Genomic DNA, 26757 nt, shown 5'->3' with positions numbered 1-26757 from the left:
CAAGCTGTCTCACAAATATCCAGGGAGCTGATGGTCCCATCACCCTCATCAGATCCTTGCTAAAGGCATTGCCAAATGCCAAACTCCCAGCATTACTCAAGCCTTAGTCCTAAATTTGTAAGCAGAGCAGTTCCCTGAGCGTACTAAGATCAACATGGAAGCAAGGACATGAATGACATTGAGTCAGGGTGAAGGGAGAATGGAAAGAAATGAAATGATTTCACGATCTATCAATTAAGCGGGACAGGATTAAAGCAGCACAGCTGACACCAGACCACTGGGGAAGTCTTTTTTACATAAAACCATTTGGACACAAACCAATACCCTTAACATGCCTGTCCTCTTAGCTTTATTGAACTTTAGAACCACTAGGGGCCTTAGGGACCATCTAGTCCAACCCCCTCATTTTTCAGAGGAGAAAACCATGGGACTCACTGAATTTCAGGGGGCTCTTTCGAGCACAATCAGGGCATAGACTTACATCACCTGAGTCTCTGTCTGGTCTCTTTTCATCAAATTAAATGAGGAAACGAAGTGACTTTTTTTTTTTCCTTCAAAAATATAGTATTACAAAAAATCTTCTTGGGCTAATGAATATATTGTCTTTATTGAAGTGATGTTTCACAGGTGTATGCATATGTTACATTTTACCAAACTGTACATTTACAATGTGCAATATATTGTATGGCAGCATCTCAACAAAGCCCATGGCATTAATTGCATATTATCCATCAAAAAATTTTTTTTAAATCTTTAACTGTTATTAATTTATTAAAAAAGAAAATTAGGGCTCTGCTGGGCCAATGAGATGGCTTTTTCAAAACTGCAAATACTCTGCTTTGCAACAGTACTACCCCATCCCGGCCACAATGATCACCTACAGCTACTCTACTGAATGGTATAGCAGTTAGCTTTATCTCCATTCTCATCTACCTAAGAATGTTAGGAGAGATCATGAGAATCACTTCAAATTCTGGGTGAGTCCAACCACTAAACTGGGTACTTACTATGCCTCTTTTGTTTTCTTCATGTCAAACATACAGAGGCACAGGCATGTAAGCTATGCAATGCTCTCAATGTTTGTCTTTCTAACTAAAGTAGAAGGCAAGTATAGGTGAGTTTTAGAATCCTTGGTTTGCAAAAGAGAACAACCTTGAAGTACATTTTTTTCTTAATGGAGGATTAATCCAGCCAAAAGTTAACATATCAAAAATGCCCTGTTTAAAGCATGGTGGAGGGCGATCTGTGGCTGTATCGTTTTGTACTTAAGTCGAAAGAGTGTGGATGTTGGCAGTAGTCTGGCTTGGGCTTGGTTGGAACTCCATAATTACTAGCTGATTGGTCTAAGGAAGCTTCTTCTGTTTCTCTGCACGTTCATTTCTTTATTTATAATATGGGGATAATACCACCTTATCCACTGGGTGAAAAGGAAGTAAATGTCTGGCTCCCATAAATTCTGAGCAAAGTTAGACCTCCTCACCCATTCCCTATTGAACACCATGCACATGACCTTGACCTAAGAATCCGACCCAGAGTCTGGGAAAAAGATGTCCTAAAATATTAAATCTATTTGGCCATTTCCCCTCCACAAACAGAGAGGTATTTTAAGTTATTTTAAAATACAAAGGGATTATTTCTAGAATAATTTTCACAACTTGAGCTTATTTATCAAACTTAGAAAGGAAGGTGAAAAAACAATTACTGTCAATCTGAAAATCCTAACACAACAACTGTAATGATTTGGTTCTAGTCTTCTTGTCACATGCACATATTTTCAAGGATGACAAGGTAACCTCTTTTAATGTATGACTTCTCCTAAAGCAGAGTCTTCCTGTCTCACTTTTCCAGCATGCTTCCATGTTTCACCATTTATACAGATCTTGGAAAGTTGAAGTAGTATAAACACATGGAAATATTGCTGTAAGAACAACATTCTGCTATGATATCGATTCCAAAGTTCATCCTCTGGATGGAAAGTCACTGGGTGTTTCTGCTGGGTGTCAGGAGGAAAAAATCAGGAGTACCCATTGATCTTAAAGAAATTAGAAATATCTGTGGGAAAAGAAGAGGCAGACAGTTCTGTGGATATTTCTCTATCATGACAGGTAACTGAATGGTTCACATCATCCAGGCAGAACCTTGATGTCCTAGACAGCAGGACAGGGAGGGGCCCTCACCAGGAAGGGTGTCTCTCACATCTGTGATTCCAGCATTGAGGGTAAGGATGAAGTCACGGCTGACTCACTGGCAAGCACCAAGTTGCTGGCTGAGCTATCATTTCCTATAACTCACTCAACTCATCTGACACTGCAGAAGGCAATTTCTCCTCATACCCTTCCCCCACCCATCTCATCCTCTAAAAATAAAACCCCACCACTAATTGCTTCCTGTCCCTGCATAAAGCTTTATTTTAAAAAAAAATCACTTTCAGATTTGCCATAGGAATTATAAATGGAAGTAGTTAATGTAAAATATATATCAAAGTAAGACTGAGTCAGGAAGGGAAGGATCTAGAAATACCTGTGAGAAATGAGCCAGGGAGATTTATTTTCATCTAAACCCCTCAGACTATCTGGCTTTTACCTTATTTAAGGAAATATCTCAGAATTCCAGGACTCAGTAAAATTGTGAGACTAGTTATGCTGTTATGTGAGACTAGTTATGTTCTCCTTCAGAACAAGTGAAGAGGTAGGACAAAATGTTGGAAGAGAATATAGACCTTGGGGTTTGAAAAGTCTGCTTCAAACTTGCTTGTGCCATTTACTTCCTGGCTCTGGGGCCTTATTTAAGACTTACCCTCTTAAAGCCTTAGTTTCCTTAAGTGTAAATTAGGAAAATTGCCATTACCACCTCCTAGGCTCTTCCGAGGATTAAATGAGACAACCTATCTAAAACATCTAACATAGAGCCTGGCCCGTAGTAAATGCCTAGTAAATTTTAGTGGCTATTATAATGACTATTATTGTTACATCTTATTGGGTAAAAATGACCCCAGAAAGGGAAAGAAATGTTTATTACTACTTTATCATGTACAACCATTCACAAAACCATTTATTAATACCATCCTAACAATGATAGTGGTATTCTTAGAGGATTAAGATACAGTTTCACAGGGGCCCCTGGGTGGCTTAGTCATTAAGTGTCTTCCTATGGCTCAGATCATGATCCCAGGGTCCTGGGATTGAGCCCCACATCAGGCTCCCTGCTTAGCGGGAAGCCTGCCTCTCCATCTCCAGCTCCCCCGTGCTTGTGTTCCCTCTCTCACTGTCTCTCTCTCTGACAAATGAATAAACAAAATCTGAAAAAAAATTTTTAAAAAAGATCCAGTGTCACAGACATAGATGCCTAAGGAGGAGGAAATCACCTTCCTTATGAGTAAGGGTATCGTAAAGATCGTGCCTAAATGAGATTTTTTTCCTTTCAGCCAGAGAAGGGGGGTAACTGCGTAAGTAAATTTTGTCATTTTTTGGGTATTATATATAGGCATCTCCCACATATATCTGATGTTAAAGTCTAAATATAATGAGAGAAGTTCTTAAAAGCAGTTCAGAGCTGCCAAGATAGCGAGGGTTTGAGTGGCAGAATCCTTGAGAGAGGGGAGGGTGCCAAGAAATGAGCTCCCCACTTGGCACTTGATTTCATATTATAGGATTTGCTAATTTTTTAAAATATTTACTTTTTTTTTTTTTTTTTTAATTTAAGAGAAAGAGACAGAGAGTGGAGGCAGGGCCAGAGGGAGAGACTCTTCAAGCAGATTCCCTGCTGAGCACAGAACCTGATGTGGGGCTTTATCTCAAGACTCTGAGACCATGACCTGAGCTAACAAGAGTTGGACACTTAAACAACTGAGCCACCAGGTGCCCCAGGATTTGTTAATTCATAAGCTACCTAAAGATGAGAGTGTAGCTATAAAGAAAAGCCAGATTTTTAGCAGTATCGAGTTTACGGCCCACCATGAAGGAGTCCCAATAACTATCTGCAGGCTCTCTTTTGGAGCTCTGAGGGTCTATACCCTAAAGAAAGGGAGCAAACACGAGGTAGACCAAACTGCATAAAAACTCCAACTTGGTCTCCAAAAAAGTAAGTCCTGGATTGAAGAGATGTAATCTCCTCCCACTCTAGCTCCTTGAATAAAATGCCAGGTGAGTCCGAGTCCTCTCTAGAGGAAAGTCATATTATCTGGAGATGCCAGTTTTTTAATACAAAATGCTTAACAGAAATTTCTAGACGTTCCAAGAACTAAGATTAAGAGAGAAAGGAAGGCAACAGAAATAGGCCCATAGGTAAGTCAGATTTTAGAATTATGAGATATCAATTTAAAGAAATAATTATTTATTTTGTCCAAGAAAAAAAGATGACAAAATGAAGAATTTCACCAGAGAACTGGACTCTATTAATAAAGAATTAAATGGAAATTTTACAACAAAAAAAGCACAATCATTAAAGCATTGTAATAGATGTATTTAGCAATGTGTTTCTTATAGCTGAAGAGAAGATCAGTGAACCAGAAAATGGGCTAATAGAAAATACCAAACAGAAGCATGGAAAGCAAAGATGTTGGGAAAAACAGACAAGAGAGTAAGAGACACATAGGATCTTATGAAAACATCTAACATCAGAGTGCTGGTGAGTGGAGAGAGAGAGAGAGAGAGAGAGATGGATGGAAGCAACATTTGATAAGATAATGGTGGCGTTCTTTTTCAAAACTAGCCAAAAACCATAAGTCTCATATTCATGAAACTAGAACTTCTAAATACAAAGAAAAACATACTTAAACACATCATAATCAAGATGTTGAACACAAAGGAAAAAAAATATGTTAAAAGCTAAAAGGTATTTTACCTTCAAAGAAGCAAGGATAATACTGACAGCTGACTTATGAATAGAAATGATGGAATCCAATAGACCATAGAATGACATTTTTAAAGTGCTGAAAAAAAGTAAATTCTTAGGCAAGAGTTCTATTACCAGTGAAAATATTCTTCAAAAATGAAGGCAAATCATTATCTTTTAGACAGATAAAAGCCAAGAGATTTGTTGTCAGCAAATCAGACTAAAAGAAATACTGAAAGGGAGTTCTTTAAGCAGGATAATGTATAGGGTTTGTTAATGGAAGTTCTTTTAATAGTTATAGACTAGTGGCCAAATGCAAAATTAATGAATCCCAGATAAATAAATTGGTATAGACCCTTTTTCTCCTTGAAAATTATATTAGTGCAAAGGAAATGAGAATTCAGAAGTTGAGTAGGCCTCCTTTATCCCCAGTACAAAGAACCCAGAAAGATAGCATGCTGATTTTAAAGCTCTGGCTATCTTCTGGGGATGCCACTTCTGGAAGAGGAGCTGTTCAGACTCTCCTACGGCATATACCTCAGGATCTGAAAGTGGCATTGGTTTCTCCCATTTTCCTAATTATTCCTCCAGATCTTGGAACTTCATGCTCTTCAAAATAAATCTTCCTATTTGAGGTCCTACCTCTCCTCCTCCTTTTTAGCTGATAATGTCCTAGTCACTTTCTCTAAGAAAGACTTTTTTTTTTTTAAGTTTTATTTATTTATTTGACAGAGAGAGATCACAAGTAGGCAGAGAGGCAGGCAGAGAAAGAAGGGGAAGCAGGCTCCCCGCTGAACAGAGAGCCAGATGTGGGGCTCGATCTCAATACCCTGGGATCATGACCTGAGCCGAAGGCAGAGGCTTTAACCCACTGAGCCACCGAGGCGCCCCAACTTTTCAAAGACTTCAGCAAACTCAGTCTTTGGTTCCATTCTGGCACTTGTCATCAGCTTTAGCTTCTTCACCTCAAAACTCATAAAGTCAAGGACTGCATGCTTTGACCTCAATCTCTTGTCCTTCCAGTTTTCTTTTTTCTTTTTTTTTTTTTTAAGATTTTATTTATTTATTTGACAGAGAGAAATCACAAGTAGATGGAGAGGCAGGCAGAGAGAGAGAGAGAGAGAGGGAAGCAGGCTCCCTGCCGAGCAGAGAGCCCGATGCGGGACTCGATCCCAGGACCCTGAGATCATGACCTGAGCCGAAGGCAGCGGCTCAACCCACTGAGCCACCCAGGCGCCCCTCCTTCCAGTTTTCTTGTCTGACAATTTATACCATAACTGCTCCTTCTCATCAGGGCCATCAGTCTCCTAACTGATCTCATTTCTTCTAATTCATTAGGCTTCCTCAATCTTAACATATCACTTTATCCATCTTAGATGTAACATTCAAGAGTCAATCATTGCAATAATACATTAGCCTATATTTGAGACTCCTTCATCCTTTATATCCTTATCAGCCTTTCTTGTTAAGTTCTTGGATGGACTCAACACTTCACCTTCTATACCTGTCCCAGAGCAGTTGAGCCCCAGTGAAGACACCCACACTCTGGGACAATGTGGTAGTAACATCACAGAATTCTTGGGCACTGACTACAGGTAGCACTATAATTTGTGGGGATACTGTTTTTCTACCAGGTTTGCCCACTCCACAAATGAGTAAGTTTAAATTTTCTTATGCTCTTCAAAGCCCTCAGCTGAGCCTTCTCCTTACTCCACTACATTCTTCCCTGCTGCCTCATAGGTACTTCACTCAGAAAGTAAAAGTCATGAGATAGGAACTTCCTCAATTCCTGCCTCCCCTTCCCATTACCAGTCAGACCCATTGCCTCTTCATCTAGTGTTTCCTCCTTCTGTCCTGTTTTAAGAGAAGTTTTCACCCCCCAAGTCTTCTCCATGTGCTCTGAACCCAACCCTTTCTCTCTTTCCTGGAAGAGAAAAACATGGAATATTGTTTTTTTCTCTCTAGTATAGTCTCTTAATTTTTTATTATTAAATACTATCCATTAGCACTTAACTTGTCTAGGCTTCTCTTCTCATCTCAAAAAAAAAAAAAAAAAAAGAGAGAGAGAGAGAGAAAGAGAGAAAGAAATAGAAAAAAGAAAAAGCTCCTGTGACCCCAGATCCTTCTCTAGCTACCACCTACCTCTTTCCTTCCATTCACAGATACTTAAAGTTCTATATTCTCACTGCTGTCATTTCTTCACCTCCCACTCATTCTTCTACTTCCTCTGTTCTAGCTTCTCTCTTAATAACACCTTTCAGTAAAGACATGATGACCCGTAGGTAGCTAAATGCAATGGATGCTTCCAGCCCTCATATAATTACCCAGAACCTTTAGACATAGTTGACTGTTCACAGCTTTTTAAAACACCATCATTCCCTGCCTTCCTTTATATGGCATTCTTTTGACCCTTACCTATTCTGCCTGCCCCTTGTTTGTCTCTCAATCATGTCTAAATGCAAAAAGCATTATCTTTCAGAATACAAAGCTTATCATATAATCTCACAATCGTCCAGTAACTTTCTATTACTCTTTGGAGTAAGCCATGATCTTTGCAATGGGGCCATTAAGACTTCCCGTGTGCTGAGTCCTGTCTCTGTCTCCACTTTTATTTGAGATTGTCTCCTTCTTTACTTGTGCTTCTACCACCCTGGCCCCATGTCTGGCCATGGACTGTGTCATTCCATCTACTTGCAAGTGCCTTGGGATAAACATGTCTCACAGTTGTCTATACTTGAGACAACTGCAAATGAACAGCAAATGAAGGGCAAAACAAAACTAATCATGGGGACTTGAATCACCACAAGCTCTACTGAATCTCTCAGGGCAAGATTAGCCTTTCAGAATCCTGTCTAATCTAGATTTATTTAATACTGTTAATTAAATAAACAACTATAACAAAAGGCAACAGACCCAGGGAACTCTAGGTTCTACTCCCAAATAGCATTCTTTTAGTTGAGTATGCTGTGAACTAAAGGAAAGAATGGGGTGGAACCAGAGCTGTACTGTAAGGGGCACCATTCATTCTATAGTCTATGAACTTCCAGGGGACACTATTCACTATGTAGTCCATGAGAAAGAGTGAATGATGGCTCCTGGATTTACAGGAATTATAGGTCTGCTGCCTAACAGCCCCACAGGACAGAATGGAAGGGGAGCAGCGGGTTTAGGTAGGTTGAAAAAGAGCAGAGAGAAGCGAGTTAATTGTTATTCTTTGGAACCTACCAAGACTCAGAAGGTTGTAATTGAAGGTCAATTACAAAAGGTTCATGTTTATATAACATTTATATGTCTGGCTTCTAGGCAGTATGTTCTGTGTAGGGCTGTAGATTTTAAATAACTGCTCGACATTAGTATTTAATCAGAATGATATGACAACCAGGCTGACATCACAGCCTTTTAAATATAAGATGAGAGGAAGAACAGATTAACCACTAGTAGTTCCAGAAGATCTTTAAGCAGAGTTGAGGTGGGTATTCTGGGTCCTTCTGAGGAGCTGGTAGCTCCCTGCATCCAGGCTCACCAAGTCACTCCTGACCAATGGGATCTCTTGGAAGAGCACCAACTGTCTTATTTATGGAATCTCTAGTGCTACCCTACCCATGCCCACTTAATCCTCTCCTTCACATGTGCTTGTATGAACAAACATATCCTTTCCTAATTCTGGGCCAGGAAGAGGTGGCTGAAAGGCCCTTGAATCTGAGACCCTTCTGCCTTCTGGGAACTTGGGTAGGAAGGTAGAGGAAAAGGCTTTGAGCATTGTCATGTTAATGACACTTTATAATCAACCACCTAAAACACTGCCCAGTGGCTTGTCAAGGAAATGATGAATCAGCTCTCTGACTCACCCTCCACACAGCTGAGTTACTGCTGACACATCAGAATCTGGAAGGATGTGCTTCTTCAAGGTGCCGAGAAGAACCCTTGTGGGGACCTGGGGCCTTGGAATAAAGAATATATCAGGGATTCTTCTCCCACTGGCACTGGCAGCAGGAGAGGAAAGGGACCAGGAACTAGGAGATTTAGGAACACAGACTTGCTGTGTGATCCCCAATAAGTCTCTGGCTTGAGTTCATGTAATAAAAGTGGGGGTGGGCAGTGGGCTGGACGTGTAGGAACACCTCTTTCCCTAAGAGTCCATGATCTTCTGGGGGCTGGAGGAGAGAGGGGCAGCTGCTCCTACCTACTCAGACAAACATCATGGTGTAACCCCCATTGCTCCACAGGTTCTTTCACCTCAATATGTGAGTGTCTCAAGTGACTCCCATCACAGACATACAGTATTTCCCCTGTTCCTGAGATTTCCTGTGTTATCTCCCTCTCACCTCCTCCACCGAGTTTCTCTTAAGAAAGGTCTGAGCCCCTTGTCTCCATTTTCTCACTCTTTATTACATTTTTAACCCACTTTAGTCTAACTTCAACCCTTGCCCATCAAACAGCAAATCGCCAAACCCAACTCAACCCTCATTCTAAATCTTTCATCGCCCCAAGCTATTTAAGCATATTGGTCCCTCCTCAACTCCTACTGTCACTTTTGGCTTTCATAGTCATCCCCTTACTTGTCTAGCTACTCTTCCTCAGCAAACTTCTCCAACTTGTCCCAACACACTCCCCCTCAGATGTGATTCTTCTTGGTTCCACTTGGCTCTTTGGAGATTCATCCACGCTACACCCAGCTTTTTCACTAATACCAATTAATTGATGAATGCCAAATCCATATGCCCAGCACATTCCACATTCCTGCAGGACCAGCTGTCCAAGTCTCTGCCGGATATTTTGGCCTCAGTAAAACATAAGCACTTTAAATTGAGAAGGTGCAAACCTGAACTTCATATACTTTGCCTTGACTTGTTCTCCTACAAAATCCCCTTCAGAGCATGGGCTCTGGGCTCAATGTGCCTGGGTTCAAATTCATGCTCTCTCACTTACCAACCATGTGACCTTGGATATATTACTTCATCTCTCAAAGTTGCAAGTTTTCTCACCTAAAATGAGGATAATTACAGCACTTACATCATTACAATGATTCAGTGAAATAATCTACGTAACATATGTAACACCAAACCCTTTGCACCTGGTAAGGGTCCAATAATTACAACTACTATTATTGTTGTTGTCATTACTGATATTTTTAATATCCTACTCATTTAAGCCTTACACCTGAGAGTCATTCTAGATTTCTCCCTCTCTATCATTTTCTCCAATTTGTCAGCACACCCTATTTATTTTTCCCTTTATTGCTCTAGAACACATTCTTAACCGTTTTTTGTTCTTGTAGACTTAAGTTCATTCTGCAAAAGCCCCTAGAATGATATTTCCAAAGCACAAACAGTATCGTTTTTACTTTCTTATCTAAAAACAATTCAGTGGTTCCTAAAGGCCTGATGCTAAAATACAAATTCATTTTCAAGATTTACAAGGTTCTCCACAATCTGATTCTTGCCAGATTCTGTTTCATCTACCAATACTTCTCCACTTTGAGCCCAAAGCAGTGTCTCCTGCAAACATTATTCTCTCTGAAACACCCTTCTTGGAAACTACTTATTAACTCAAAATGTCCCTGGTCTTTGCCTCTTTTCTATTCCTCCCCTCAACCCCAAATTCCTCTCTTCTGGCCACACTGCTCTCCTAAGGATGGCTAATCGTACTGTACTACCATGTAAATTCTTCTATTACGGAACTTACCATATCATAGTAATTACTTATTTTCACATTTTCTCTATTAAAGTGGGGTGCTGGAAAGAGAGAATAGATCTTAGTCATCCTCTATCCCAGCATCAGGCACAGGGACTGGGACCAGGAGGTCTTCAGCCAGTAGTTAAAGAATATAGGAAGAAGTAGGTATATGAAAGAGGTTGTACACATGGTGGGACTTGGCTATGGCACAGGTACCACATGAACCTGTTGCTACCATTTCCCCAAACACCTACAGTCTTGAGACTACAATTGTTCTCCTGTGACATTGGCACACAACCCTCATTAGCCCCCAGTTCGTAAGTTTCCGGGTGCTGCAAAACCAAGAGGTTCTTTACAAATGGCAACAGATGCCTCTTTTCACACTTACCCATCATTAACAAATTGCTCTTTCATCCAGGAGTGATGGGTAACACGGGCCAAAGGAGTAAATGATTTCTGTCACTCCCTCCTGGAATTCTTGTTCATTTTGCAGCTTTCCCAGAACAAAGGAGAGGAAAGCAGAGCTCTTCCTGAGATTAAAGAACAAGGTCTATGGGACTGGCAGGAAGCCTACTTGACTCCCCACTACCTAACAAACAAAAATAAAATAAAAATCAGCCAGCCATTAGGCAGAGATCCTGCAACGGGGAATTCTTTATTTTGGCTGATAGCCTTTTTTCCAGTTAAAAAGTTAAGTAGTGCTAAAGCATAATCAAGCCAGAAATCAGTATGAATACCTTTATAAGATCTTTCTTTTGGGCTAGATTCTGATAGAAGAAAAAACGAAGGTGGCAGTAGATGCCCCAGAAGGGAGATGCAGGCACACCGTAGGGTACGGGCCTGTTGTGTTCTTTATTAATGCTTTGCCTTTATAATCGAGGTCTTCCCCAAAGTTGGGTCAATTTTGTTTATTTTCATTTCATTATACATGCATGAGGAAAGCTGGCTCTTTTGAAAGTATTCTGAAAATTAAAGCAGCTCTTATGTAAGGTTTTCAGTTTAAGTCAAATTTTTTAAAGCAAAGCACACTGATATCTCCATCAGTAATGCTTCTGGTCAAATATTAATAATTCAAAAGGGAACTGAACTTAAAAGGAACTGAGCAGGAAGGGACATAAAACAGGATCTAACCTGTCTTTGCCAAATCTTAAGCAAATCAGAAACAGGGATCTCAGAATTTGGCCCCTGAGAAGAACCACGGCTCCAGGGAGTTGAATTCTAGTGACAACTTGTCTACACGTTTTGCTGGTCTGTCCGGACTCAAACTGGGTAACATGTTAAAGGTAAATTGTCCTAGGAACAATCTTCATTTAATGTGAAAATAACACAAGAAAAGGGTGAGACGATGAGCCCGTATCTAAGCCAAGAGGATCCACGCAGATGACAAACACACCAACTTCTGAAGAGATCAAGAGGAGGACTAGCTTTATGAAAACACAAAATATAGGGACCTTCTACAGTTGAAAAAGAAAAAAGAAAATTAGATAGCAGAAGATTATCATGGCAGATACGAACACAGATCGTGTCTTTTTTTCAGGGAGGATTGCAGGGCTTCCCAGCCTAACTTGGTGACAAGAGAAATTAAAAGCCTCTTCTTTTGTAAGCTTGCGTACACGGAGCCCCAGCCAGGCCCGGCTGTTCCCCGTGGGCCTCCAGGAAAGGAACCATTCTAGACAAAGGAAGAGCTCAGGGTTCCAAGGCGTGACTGAGATGCCAAAGGACTCAGCCTGCCTTTGGAATACTGGCTTATTCTACCAGATGACCCGCTGGGGCTGCCATATGGTCTGCGCCTGACATTCTGTTCAGGATAATAGGGCCTGGGTCCATGCCTGGATCTGCCCTCTGGGCTGGGATAACAGAAGTGGAGCATGTTTGTCCAGATTCCACTGACTTGTCTGATCCCGCCACTACGGAGTCTCAGCTTTCGAAAACCTCTGTGGCGCCTTTCTCGGGTTTTCAAAGAACATGAACAATGCCCAGAAAAGGAAAGGCTAAGGAGGAGCTACTGTTACTATTCCTGGAAGAGAAGAAGCAGATAAATGAAGGGACGTGGGATCTAAGAGTGGTGAAGACAGTGCAGAACCTAGAAGGCCCCAGAGTCCAGGTGACCAGCACTGCCAACAACCAGAGCAGCTGCTCAACGTGAAGGAGCTCACGTCTCCCTGTTTTATAGTCAGCAAACCGCCTCACCGGAGGCCTCCAGGCGATGTCGTGTCCAAGGGTTTAAGGAAGAGTTAAACTCGAACAACTCAGACAAAGAGAAGTAGTCTTTTTGTCACATTTTTAAAAAGCCAAAAATTCCTGGTTCAAGTCCTATTCTTTTCAGTTGCCAAAAACATGGCCTTTGAATTTGCCTTCTGTATTTGAAAACAGTAATCGTTGCTTGTCTGTGGCAGATGTGGGGACTGATCACTAATGGTTCAGAAGGATCTAAAGCATCACCATTATCCGCATTCCATTAGGAAACTCAGTTCCACTTGTTTCGAAGAATGCCTTTCCCCCGTGAAGAGTGTACAGCCTTTTTACTGTTGTTGCAACTTCCTGTGAGGTTATAATGATTTTAAAATACTTTTTTTAAAAAAAAAGTGTTTTGTCCTATTAATAGAAAATGAGAGGCCTGGTGAGTTACCTTAGCCCAACAGCCTGGGATTAAAAAGAAGGCGTTCTCAAGAAAGAGAAGAAATGGCCAGAGGGAATTTCATGGCCTTCAACAACTCTGGGAGGGCCCAGCCTAGGTCTGAGTTCTTCACCTGGGACTCACCTACAGACCTCCCTCTGCGCTCTGCACCCAAGACCTATGAGTTTTTGAAACATCTGGGTCCACAGAGGCACACAGTGGACACACGTGTCAATTCCTGATTTTTACTAAATCAACTCAACACCCAAAGGGTATGAGGAAAGCAGGGCCCTTCCTTCTCTGAAGGGTGGGGCCTGCCCGAAATGCAGGGGGCCGGGGGAGGGAAGCTACCCTGGGGTGGGGGAAGGTAGACTCTGGAGCCAGAATGTCCAGGTAGGAGGCTCCAGTTTGCCATTTAACGAGCCATTTGCCCTTGAGCCAGAGGATTAACTACTTTCTGTACTTCAGCTTCTCTGTAAACTGGGAGTAAGGCCGGCTGCTTTCTCACAGAGTCGCTCGGAGGACTGAATGAGTTATTAAGAGAGTGTACAGAATTCCCAGCACATGTTAGTGATCGGGTGAGTGGCAAGAAGACTGTGCAAGGCTAAAGGCACAACCTTGAGGAAGGGTCGTGTGCTTCTCGTGCTAGGTCTGGAGATAATTATGCTTCACCCTTTGATTCACCCTTATCTACATTTACTCCTGCCCATCTTACGAATCACCTTGGTGGGGGAGGGGCGGAGTACTAATCTCACCCCTGACATCAAATACACCTGGAGATAATATGGAGTTAAGAGGGTGCCTGGGTGGCTCAGTTGTTAAGAGCCTGTCTTCAGCCCAGGTCACCATTCCAGGGTCCTGGGATTGAGTCCCACATCAGGGTCCCTGCTCAGTGGGGAATCGGCTTCTCCGTCTCCCTCTGCCCCTCTGCCCTGCTTGTGCTCTCTCTCTCTCTTGCTCTACCTCAAACAAAATCTTTTAAAAAATTATTTAAAAAAAATAGGAAGTTAAGAAATCTGGATTCTACCTTCGATTCAGCTTTAGCTCACAGAGAGGCCACATGAAAGTCGATGCACCTGCCCTGGCTTCGGTTTCCTCCTCTGTATAATGAGAGGGTTGGGCTACAATGTCCTCGGTCTCAAAGGCCTACCTCCAAGTCATTAGATTTTATGATTTTGAATTTAGTGCCTGGTTTGAGAAGGGCTCTTTACCAAAAGCAAAATGACTCTCAATTCACACGTCTAAATTTATCCTATAGCACTGATGTTGCCCAGGATACAAAGTGCATGTACTCCTTCTGATCCCGGAGACCTGGGAGCATGGTGATCGTGATCCCTGCCTCTGATCTGGGATCATATGCCAAACCACAAATGGGGTTCCCAGTACAAACTGATGTGCTGAACACGGAATGAGTCTCCACTGGCTCTTGTGAATCTGAACCTGGCATTGTGATGGTCTCCCAGATGAAATGGCACAGGGTTCATTTTTTTCCCTCCCAATCATGTGGCTTTGGGACATACTAGCTTTAAGTTGCTGCCTTGAGCTTCACTGGGTCTGGGGATCAGGCGGGGCAAGCCCATCCTTGGGAAGAAGACCCCTTCCCATTTCTTCTCTACATTTTGTGATGTGATTATGGGAAGCTCAGCTCACATACCCCCAGGACATCTATGTTTCTTCCTCTCTTACTCTGTCCCCACACGTACTTCATAGCTGACAGGTACTTTATTCACATCTGTGTGTGACAGTGACACCAGCTCTCAGGGATATTCATCCTACACCAGGGGCTGGGCAATGAATTTTTCACTTTTACAGTGTTCTATGCTTTTAAAACAAAATATGCCTTATCTATTTTGGTCCTTAAATGTTTAGGACAGAAATTATTATTATTTTTTTAAGATTTTATTTATTTATTTGACACAGAGAGAGAGAGAGAGAGAGAGAGAGATCACAAGTGGGTAGAGAGCCTGATGTGGGGCTCAATCCCAGGACCCTGAGATCATGACCTGAGCCGAGGCAGAGGCTTAACCCACTGAGCCCCTCAGGCACCCCTAGGACAGAAATTACTATCTCTACTGAATTTCACATCAGCTTCATGAGGACAGGAGTTACTTCTGTTCTCTCTCTCTCTCTCTTTTTTTTTTTTTTTTTTAGCAAGAGAGAGGTGAGAAGGGGCAGAGGGAGAGAGAGAATTTCAAGCGGGCTCCCTGCTGAGCACAGAACCCATGGTGGGGCTCGATATCAGGACCCTGAGATCATGACCTGAGCCAACACCAAGAGTCAGACACCTAACCAACCGAGCCATCCAGGGGCCCCTCTTGGCTCTATCTGGTACCAGATACCCACTTAGAGAATGTTTGCTGAGTTAAGTGAGTGGATCTCCTCTATACAGAGGAGAAGTTAAGTAACTGCTTGAGGAGAGGCTGTTGAAAAAACACTTCTAGATCATCTGTCTCCAGGTCTGTTGCTCTTTCTATCACCTCAATGACTAATCTCAGAGAGGCTCAAAATGGATTTGCATAGACAAAAATAAAATCTATGCTCCACAGCAACACTCGGCAGCGACCTTACAAATACAAGGCCATCAAGGAACCAGGGGCCAGCATTTGGATAATGCTTCTCTTAGCACCCCACGTTCTGGGTGTATGGATTCCCCTAATTCCCAAAACAAACCTCCTTCTCCTACCTCTCTGCCTTTGTGTATGCTGCGTCTACCTCCTGGGATGTTCTCGTCCTTTCCTCTTCCTTGCTATGGCCAACTCCTCGTCAGAAATCATGTTCCACCAAGATCTTCTTCTGCCACCGAAATCTGAGCTCCCCTTTGTCACAGCACACAATACACGACGCTCTAGTTCCTCCTTTTCTCAACTTCCTTTCTCTTCCCCAGCCCCACACTATAGGTTCCTTAGTACAGGGACTGTGTCCTTTACGACCATAAAGAAATTTCAAAAACATTGTCGGTACACAGGGGCTTAATAGTTGTTGGCTGAATGAATCATTGTGCGCAACCCTGTATCTTATCAAGAGAAAGAAAAAAGCTGAAGAATCTCCTCAGAGCACTTTTTGCACGGAGAATGAACTGGTAGCAATAGGTCAGCCATGTGCACCAGAAATGAATCCAGGCCAACACAAAATTATGCTGCAGAATGCGTGGAAGGCATTCTCTCTTGTGGCTCCTGGTGTGACTACGGGAAGACACGGGCTGCTGTTGATGTTGCAGTTGGAGGGGTGGATACACCGGACTCATGGTGCTCCAGTGATACTGTCTGGTCCATTTCCTACAATGACCAGAGCCTTGGGCCTGAGGCTCCAGATTCCACCCCAGCCACAGGAAGCGGAAGCACCCTGGGAAGCTACCGAGAAAAGGGTGTTGCTTTATACACACAGACAGGCTAAATATTGTGGAAACGCGGCTGAGGGGAATTAGCCTAATTACCTCTGGAGGGAAAAGTGTGGCTGGCTTTCCCTTTTCACCACCTACCCTTACTACAGACTTGCAGCTCCTTGGTAAAAAGGTGGAGGGTTGGGGGTCTTTTGTATAAAGGACACAGGACAAAGTGCGATTATAACAAGAAAAAGTAAAGAGCTCTAGCAGGACTTGGGGAAAGAAAACAGGAGGGACCCCTGGGTTTCTTCCCAAGTTGTGTCTATTCCAAGCTGGAGCAGGAGGGAAAGCTGCCTCTTTTGTGCTGCACATACCGAAGGTTCCAGAGAATTTTCAGGGTGGTGGGAACTCAAGTAGAGGCAGCCATTAACCCTGGCACAGTGCTCCCCCGAGTTGGGGTGGGGCGCTGTTTTCAGATGCCCTCTAATCAAAAGTTGCCAGGCCCTGAACTCTAGCTGAAGTGAGTCCCTAACCCCTTCTGTGCTTCCTTGGTCTCTCTGCAGCACCCAACCTTCCGGGGCAGAGGGGAAAAGAGAGGGCGTTGTGGGTTAGCTGTGGGCTGGGCGGCCAGGGCCCTGCGGGCAGGTGTGGACTAGCCTGGCCTCCCAGGCTCTCAGGCCAGCCCCTCGGAGGTGAGGTCCGGGGAGCACGGCTGCTGACTGCTTCGCCAGGGTTTTTTAAAGGGACAAGTGAGGAAACGGAAGTAAAAATACTCTGTCAATTGTCGAGGTGCTATAAAAGCGTGAAGAAGGAGTATTATTATCAGTGCTTTATTTAGTGGCAGTTTGCATCAGCACCGTCCCCTGACGTCGCTGACGTTTTGGCTCCAACACACGTGAACCTCTCTCATTCCACAGATGCAGCCGCTCCCTGAGGTCCTTCCCCGCTGGGCCCCCCTTCCCTTTACTCCTGCTGTTCTCTGGCTCTGGAAGGATTTCTTGAGTGAGGCTGCGCTGACTAGCAAGTTCCTAATTGTGCCTGAGGGCCATCGCCCTTTTCCATCTCCGTCTCTTTTCCTGATCTCAGCCAGGGATTTGCCACGGTGGGGAGCACGGGCCAACTCATCTTTCTGATTAGACCGTGAGTTCCTGGAAGGGAGAATCTATGACTTGTTAGTGGAAATCTACTCACAGGCCAGTACGTGAGATGTTTCCCGTGCCCACTTCTCTAAGAGAGCAAAGTTTGCCGTCAGTAACATACAAATTTGGTTTATGTGCCCCACCCTGGAGCTGGTATAATCTGCAGATGGACGCTGGAGGCTAGAGAAGTAGAGGTAGGTGATAGTGATCACGACCGGCCATGGATGAATGCTAAGGCCGCACGAGGCATGATGCTAAGCCACCCCTCAGGCTGGTGGTGCTATTTTCCCGCATTTGCAGATGAGCAGATAAAAGAGGCAATCTGCCTTTGGTCCCCAGACTAAACAGTGGGGCTTAAGTCAGCTGGACTCCAACATCTATGGTCATAATCACCACACCAGAAAAAGATAATGCCAAAGAAATGGGAAAGAGAGGGGAAGAGAGGCATTTGTCATTTACTAAGAAAAGAATATCCTATTTTTAGCTTGACTTCATGATTGTTCTAAGATGCAAACAGCACTATTTTCCCTACATCCCTTCTTCTAGTCGAATGACCCAGCAGGTAATGGCAGCAGACAAAGTTTCTATGACACAGTAAAATACTAACAGAGGAGTTTCATGCAGAAGAGAGCCAAGATCCTGCCTCCCTAAGTCTCGGGAGTCGGCATCCACCTCTTCCTCCCATCTGCACCTTGAAAGCGGTCAGAGACCTCTTCCCTTCCATCCTTGACTCAGCAGCAAAGGCTTTAAACTGTTTCCAGGGATGACAGGGCAGAGGTGCAGCAGGAACCCACCCCCAGGGCCAGCGTATCTCCTTGTTCTGATGCTTCTCTGTGGACACAAATTAGGGTGGAAGGCCTCACAGGCCTCTTTGCTCCCAAGTCCTTCAAAACTAAAGAAAGCCTAGCTTGGGATCCCCTTCCATTAAATACCTGGTGGGCCAGACAGAGTAGATATGAGAGGGAAGCACGTTATAAGGTAAGTCTCCACCTCTAGAGAGCTTGTCCACTTTTTTTTTTTTTTGCTTTCTATCTTTAAGGACTTAAAAGAGCAAAGGTGAAGTTCTCACCTACACTTCATCTCAACCCCACAAAACGACTGGAAAAGGACTGTCATTGTGTGGAACCCAAGGGAAGAATAATGGGATGATGGTTCATTTTCATACCATTCCTGGGAATTAAACACCCTCACACAATTCAGTGAGAAAACAAGCTTTCAGAATACTCGGGCTCTAACAGCCACTAGCTGTGTGACCTTGGAAAAACGACTTCACCTCATATCTGTAAAGAACAGAAGATGATTTCACTTGTCTTAAAGGATTGTTCTGAGGCTTACAGGCTCAATATACAGTAAACCTTTAAAACTGTGCCTGGTGAATAAGAGCAGTAAGTGTTAGCCGTTGGTATGGTTATTGCTGTTAGTATTATTATTAGCATGACTCTGCTTTCTCTCTGCTCTGTCTCATGACCTGCGATAATCTCACCTACTCTAACGATAAACTCTAGAGATTATAGTTCCACATTCTCTCTTGTAATATTCTTTGGAATATTGGACGAAGAAACTAACTTCAAATAATTTCCCTTTTCGTGGCACTAGTAATAGAAACCCCTAAGTCAACCACTCAGTATTCAGGCAAGATTTTCATAACGAGCGCTGTTGGCACATTAGAAGTTAAGCATTCTGCCAATATAAATGCACCAAATATACCTAATGTCATTATTCTTGAGGTTCATCACACACTCAAGTCCATCTTTAATATCTATCTTAACAGAAAAGAGCCATGACAACAGATGATTAATAGCACTGAGACCTGGCTTCCTGAAGAAGGTTGGGTAATGGACGGAATACCGCTACATTCCCAGTAGCAGGAAAGTCTGTTCAAGAGATCCTGGACTGAATTCTTTGTGGGAAAGGTAAATGGGGTGAATGGAGAACTCGGTCCTGATGCCTTCTGGAAATCAGGGGTGGAGGTTAGTGCTACAGTACATGCCAGTCCATGATGTCCCACGTATCTTGATGTTCAGACTCTCAAAGGGCTAGCAACTCTGTATGGCGATTTAAAATATGGCACCCAAATATTTTTAGAGGGCTCGCATTTAGAAGCGGATGTATAGATCCTCCCCTCGAATCTAGGATGTGGCTACTTGAATAATGGGATATGGTGGAAGTGATATATCAGTTTCCCAGCCCAGAACTTAATAAATGGGCAACTTCCACTTCCTATTTCTTCAGGCACTTGATGTTGACCCAGCCACCATTGTATGAGGAAGCTCAAGCTGCTCATGGAAAAGGCTTTGTGAAGAGGCCCCTGTGGAGAGGGATTCAGGCCAGTCCTAGCTGAACTCTGTTCTGAGGAGCAACCCTGACCCCCATGAGAGTGGGCTGTCTCAGAATTGGATCCCACAGCCCCAGGCTGAGCCACCCCAGATGATACTACATAAAGCAACATAGTATCTGCCAAAATGTAGATTCATGAGTCAAATCAATATATATATATGTATATATATGTATTTTTTTTTTTTTTTTTTTTTTAGTAAATGCTGTGTCTAGTGTGGGGTTGGAACTCATAACCCCAAGATCAAGAGGTCCACCGACTGACCCAGCCACCCTGCTACCCTGGTTCCCTGATTGTTTCTGTTTTAAACATCTGGTTTTGGCATGGTTTCTAATGCAGTTAGGTGATTTATATATTCTATGTTTAGTGGAGAACCCTTTTCTGGACCTTTTCTAGGTATTCTATCTTGAAATATTGCTTTCTTTGCTTTTTCCTTTTAGACCAGCAAAAGACAGTAGTTTCAGATTATTTGTCTATGTGTCAGAGAGTACAGAACTTGTCCCTAAAATGTTTTGTTCCAGTCTCTTAAGATACTGTCTTCTTGTTATTTTTTATAGGATTTTATTTATTTATTTATTTATTTGAAGAGGGAGTGAGAGAGCCAGAGAGCACTCGAGCAGTGGGAGGGGCAGAGGGAAAGAATCAAGCAGACTCTGTGCTGAGTGCAGAGCCTGACACAGGGCTTGATCTCATGACCCTGAGATCATGACCTGAGCCAAAATCAAGAGTGGGAGGTTTTACCAATTGAGCCACTCAGCTGCCCCTTATTATTAATCATAGAAAAACAAATTATATCAATGAAGTACAATCTCAAATTAGCTTTTTTTTTTTAAAGGATACTATTTAATGCTGGTGAACTTGGGATGAGGTCAATATACTACTCATGGCAGGGTAACTTAGGACAACCATTTAGAAAACAATTTGACAACATGCACTAAACACATACACCCATCCATGTACATTAGTCATACTAATCTTTGGCTCAGTAATTTTACCTCTAATGATTTATCCTAAGCAAATAATCTAAAGTAAGAAGAAAAAAGGAACCTTATTAGAGGAGGATGCCCATTGTAGCCTTATTTATCATGGTGAAAAAATTGGAAGCAGGCTAAATTTCTAAACTTGGAGAAGAAATTAAAAAAAGGATATTACATCAGCTTTGTGGACTATTATGCAACCGTTAAGATGATAAAAAGGAGGACCAGACATCCTCCAGCTTATGATGCAATACTAAGTATGAAAAAAATCAGAATATAAAACTGTATATATACTGAGTACAAGTTTATAAATACAGAGGTACATATAAATGCATATTAAAATGGAAAAGATAAAAAATAAGTTATTTTATATAATAGTTTATATTAGTTTTTTCCCCCTTTGAAAGAAAACATTGTATTTTTTTAATGTTCAAAGAAGGTGGGATGGAGAGAAATCCACTAAAAAATTAAAATTACCCTTCAACTCAATTAAGCAGAGCATTTTCTTGGTTAAGATGGTTGTTATTGCCTTTCTGTCAAATAAAACCAACAACTAATACTTGCATCCCATGGAAAATAACTTATTTTAGATGGTAACTTCCTAGACAATAGGTATCTCTATCACTTTGTATGCTTATCCTCTGGGTGTACAGTATGAGAAAATGGAGGTAATTCAGTAATTGCGATTAAATGAGCATATTATATCTCTGGCTTTGTTCCTCACCTCTCCCAACCTTCTACTTTTCCCTTCCTAGACTTCCAGAATATGAAGAATATTATTTATGTTTAGTATTTAGTATAATAATATTATACTAAAATACAACCAGCAACAACAGTTTCTATTTTAAGAGTGAACTTTAATCCAATTTTTACCAAGACCCACGCCAATTCGAAATCACTGCTTTTCTCTTGGTGCTAGTAATACACTGACTGTCTTTTGCATTAAAATTTAAGAATTACATTCACATAGGAGAAAGAAAACTTGGCTTAGACTTCTTAGTGGTCCAATGTACACCAGTAAAAACAAATGGAAAACTGATTGTAACTGTGTTCTTGGATATTTAAAGCCAACACCATTTTTACCCCAATGCCTCAAACACTGGCGTCAAGGTCTCCTTTCTCGACTCTAAAAATATGCACAGGAAAGTGGAGAAGGAAGACTTGGCCTTTTCAGATCCCAAATTTCCACTTACAGCCCTGCCAGTGGAGGGACAGGAAGCAAGAACATTTCCTCTGCCAGCTTTCTTGCTCACCGCTACAGTCATCCCCCTCCTTTAGCAAGATCCAAATAAGTGACCATCTAAGTGTCAGATTAACTTTTATTTGAATGTATAGCAAAACATTAGTACATGTCTTTAGAAACTAATTTCCAAGTGGAACTTTTCATATTTTACCGTAGAGATAAATGGCTGCTGGAACGCTGAATCTATTTCAGAATTTGGTCACATTGAGCCATTTTTCTTAGTCATAAAATAAATACCATAGCAGATAAGGATAATTCTGTACTTCTGCCACTGGTTGTTAGAGCAACAGGAAGTCAGACTTCAGCTCTCTCTGCAGCCCTTTACAAATCAGCCCACTCAATACTGATGCAAATGTAAACACATCATTCTGCCAACTGTTGGGGCCAAAGGAATATCTTGGGAGCTAATATGTGAACTCCCATTTGGTTCTAAGGCTTCTAGGCTAAGCATCCTATTGCCACAGTAAAACAGGCAGGAGTCAAGATGTTCTCCATAAGCAGAAAATAAAGTTAAATAAGGTCAAATTAAATTAAAATAAGTAACTATAAACAGACCCTTAAACTGGATAAGTTTTAGGAGGCCCAAAGAACAGGATACTTGTAGCTCTTGAAAGCCGAAAAACTACCACTCTTCCTTTCTCTCACACACACAAACATCCTAAACTATTTGAGTTGTTTAGAAGAATCTACATTAACACCTCTTGATCAGGGTCAAAGTAAAAATTGCTTAATATTTAAGTGATGAAATCCAAAGCACTAAGCATCAAGGCTTTGATCTTAACTGGCTCCTGCTACTGTGACTTACACCAAAGTTGTTTGTGGGCTTTTAACACTACAGACAGCCTTCCCATTTCTTTGCTTTAACAGGCCAACAGTGTGCCTATGAAGTAGGAGAGGCCCACTTGATGATGCAAATGTTCAGGGGGTGATTAGAGACACCCTCAGCATTGAATTTTCTTGTGATCTAAAATTTGCTGAAGTAGAAGGTGGTTTCAGGCAGAACTCACGGTGTATCTAAAAATGACGGCTGCTGAATCTCAGTTAATTTAGAGGATTTTTTTCTTTGAAATGTCTTTATTCAATGCAATTTACCAGTGACCTCGACTTGATAAGAAAACATGAGTGTGTCTGAAATCCGTGCTTGCCGTGAAATAGATGTACGTTTTAATACAGAATTTGTACCTCTCAGAGGTGTCAGAATGACTGAACCAGAAAAGATCTTTGTTCTCACACTGAGTAAATACAGATTCAAGGGTGGTGCTTTATTTCTTATACTTTGGAGACACTGGGTCTCTATAGCTATCCGGGCCACCCTTCTAAAAGCTAATACTGAATATAAGATGACATGGAATATACCTTGAGCTGGCATTCACTTGATGTGCCATCGTGGAGTCTGTTTTCATTGGTCAGTGTCCATGCCAAAGGGCTGGTTAAATATTTTGATTATCACCTTGCAATAAGCCAAACTTTTTGGACTGTAAATTAGAAAATTCTCAAAGATGACAATAGTTGTATATCAGGATTTTAAGTTCTTAGATATGGCTTTCTTTTTAAATGTGATAGAAGTACTGGAGTGAGTTAAGTCTCCTCTGGGATATTAGCCTAAAATTGGATAGAGAGGAAAGGACAGATCCAAATGAAATGAGCAGAATAATACCAATGCTCAATGAATTTGATTTTTTGTTGTAAAACTATCAAACAGCATGTAGGCCTAGTCTAGAGGTCAAAGGTTTTAACAAGAGCCCTGATTTCAATTTCCTTCTTCTTTTTTTTTTCCCTTTTAACCCCATAATGCCTATGTCTTAATACCAAGTTTTGAAAGAGTGATCATCACAGGTATAATCCAAATGCAGACCTGACATAATTTTATACTAGTATCTTGGTCTACTGAAGTGTGAGGATTGCCGGCAGTGACCCTAGAGACCACGTCTATGTCTATTTTGCCGTAGTTTACGACTGAAAGAACCAGTGCCCAGGGAAATTAGGTGGCTTGTCTGAGTATATAATGCAGTGGGAACTCAGACCCAGAGTCTGGATTCTTTACAACTCATGACTGTCTACTTATATCGATACAAAACAAATGTCAAAAACAAAACAAATGAAAAGGAGCCATTGGGATGGGCCATGTGATTTTCAGGGGCCAGTGCAAAATGAAAATGTGGAGGTCCTAATCAAAAAATTATTAAGAATTTTAAGATAGCAACAGAAGAGCATTCTAGGCATGGGGCCAAGCTTGGCTGCACAGGTAGCATACTCAGGAAACTGACCCTGGGTGCTCTGATTTCATTGCTTATGGACACTGACTCTTGGAAGGCAAAGGGGAAGAAAGGCTCTGTGAACACTGAAAGTGCTCAAAAATTATCTGTCACATGGATAAGTGAATGAATGATGATGCCTATGAGTGGGAGAATAAACCTAGGAAATTCCTACTAAGACTCAGGGGCAGGCTGTGCTAATGCAGTAAGTCAACGTGAGAACATGGTCCATTCTTTAAGTGTCGCAAATCATAATCTGAAAATACTGCATAACATAATCAACCTTCACAGTCCTGACACAGATAAGTTGCCAGAACTACGTCCAACCTGTGAGTGGCCATGTAAGTATGCGGTAGGCATTACCGTACTATTATGTCCTCAAGAAATGCCAACTGCTTCCCAGAACTGTTTTGTATTTTTTTCTCTCTTTTGCATTTAGAAGTATCCATCCAGATATATTTTATGGAACCCATCCGTGTGCAAAATCTGTAAGCCCTTCAGATATGAATATTTCCTACAATGCCAGGCATCCTTGATTTAAAAACAATAGTAATAATAATAAAACTACTACAATTTATTGAGTTTTTATTATGTCAGGTAGCATGCCAAGTGCTTTGAATGTATTTCCTCCCAAAGAGGATCTCATAACATATCTATGAGGTAGATATATTATCCTGATTTTTCCAGAGAGGAAAACCAGGCTTTGAGAGATTGAATGACAGAATCAGAATTTGACCTTAGGACTATTTGGATTCCTGGAGACTCACTGTTCTTTGAAAGGAAAAACAGTGCAAAGTTGGACATACTGAGAATAGCAGAGCAGGAGCTATTACCTGACTTGAAAGAATGAGACTTTTATTTGATAAGGCCTGAGTGAAGTTTCACTTTGGTGAGTCGAAATGAAAATCTAGGTGGTTAATTTTCAGCTTACTACAAAGGCAGATCAGTTGCACAAAGATAGATGGAGGAGGAGTCCCCTTGCCCACATTTTATGGGGACTTTGTCCTGATTTATTACATTACGATACCAGGAAAAGAAGTTAACAGCATAACAGTACAGAGTGAGAGAAGGCTCAGAGCCAAGCTAAGATTTCCTCGCAGGTAGTCTGTAGTATGTTTCATTAAGAGACAAGAAAAAGATTTTTAAAAAATGTGCATAACTTCCCTCGGTAGATACAGATTTACAATGTGTAACAGAAACACGGGAATGGTTAACTTTAGAGATTCAGGGGTCAATGGTTTTTTGAAGTGGGGATCATAAGAAAATATGAATTTTTAATCATGAAATGTCTCGAATTGAAGAAAATATAGTTAGTGTTTCTGTCTCTACCCCTCAAGAGATAAGAGTGCCTTCATAATTATGGCTTCCATTTATTATGACGTTTCAAAGTGTTAATTTAGCAGGAGTATCTCATTTCTTATTTAAAACAAGCTATGGAAAAAAAATAGGAAAACGCCTGGAAGTGTAGCAAAAGCAAATTCATTTTATATATATTCTGTCCGTATTTTGTAGCATTGTCCTCCAAGGTCATACCTTTTGTATTTTTTAATTGTCTGATTAAATAAAAAGTCTGTTTTAGGTATGCAAAATTTTCGAATAAGGGCAGAAAAATATTTCTGGCCAAACACCAAAGTTTTATAGCTTGAGCGCACTCATGAATACGTCAATGTATTATACACTGTGTCTGCATAGTATGCATATACAACAATGTGATATACACAAATAATTTGTAACAAAATGCTTGTTTTGTTCATGTAGCCATTCAATAGTAAGAGAGTCTCTCCTGTCTAAGTCCACTGGGGTGGTCCCATTCCCCTGTGCGAGACTGCTTTAGGCTTCAGCTATGAGCAGGTGTCATGACTCTATACACAGACACCAAGGAGAAATGTGTTACTAGGAGAGGTTTCTTAGTTAGCCTTGGTCTCTTGATTCGCTGGATACTCAATTGGAACGCACCAGTTTTGCTGGAAATATGAAAAGAGCTAGTCAAAGACAGGGCAACAGCCTGGGAATGGCAGAGAATACAGATGGCACCTAAGTCTTTGATGGCATCGGTGAATGAAAGAATTTACCAACCCTGGAGCCAGCCCATGTCAGGACTTCTTTTTATGTGACTTAATACACATGTCCTCATTGTTGAAGCAACTTTGAGATTGGTTTTCTGCTACTTATAGCCAAACGCAACGTGACTGACAGCTATTATGTCCGAAGAACTATTCCGGCCAGTTTCCGTACGTTATCTCTAATTGATTTAACATTTCTAAGCAGAGTATATTTTCTCCATTTAACAGAAAATGAAACTAAGACTTGGAGAAACTAATCATATACTCACATCCAGTTATTGGATAGGACAGGATTCC

General features: G+C 41.6%; 1 protein-coding gene across 11 annotated transcripts in view; it reads right to left on the bottom strand.

Moving 5' to 3' along the window:
- Positions 1-26757, bottom strand: part of SEMA6D (semaphorin 6D) — a 575274-nt gene that overhangs the window by 14909 nt on the left and 533608 nt on the right. The window lies entirely within an intron of this gene.

Source organism: Mustela putorius, unplaced genomic scaffold (genome assembly GCF_011764305.1).
Source record: "Mustela putorius furo isolate JIRA1106 unplaced genomic scaffold, ASM1176430v1.1 tig00003898_pilon_pilon_pilon, whole genome shotgun sequence".
Taxonomy (NCBI): domain Eukaryota; kingdom Metazoa; phylum Chordata; class Mammalia; order Carnivora; family Mustelidae; genus Mustela; species Mustela putorius.
This window is presented reverse-complemented; position numbering and strand designations above follow the sequence as displayed.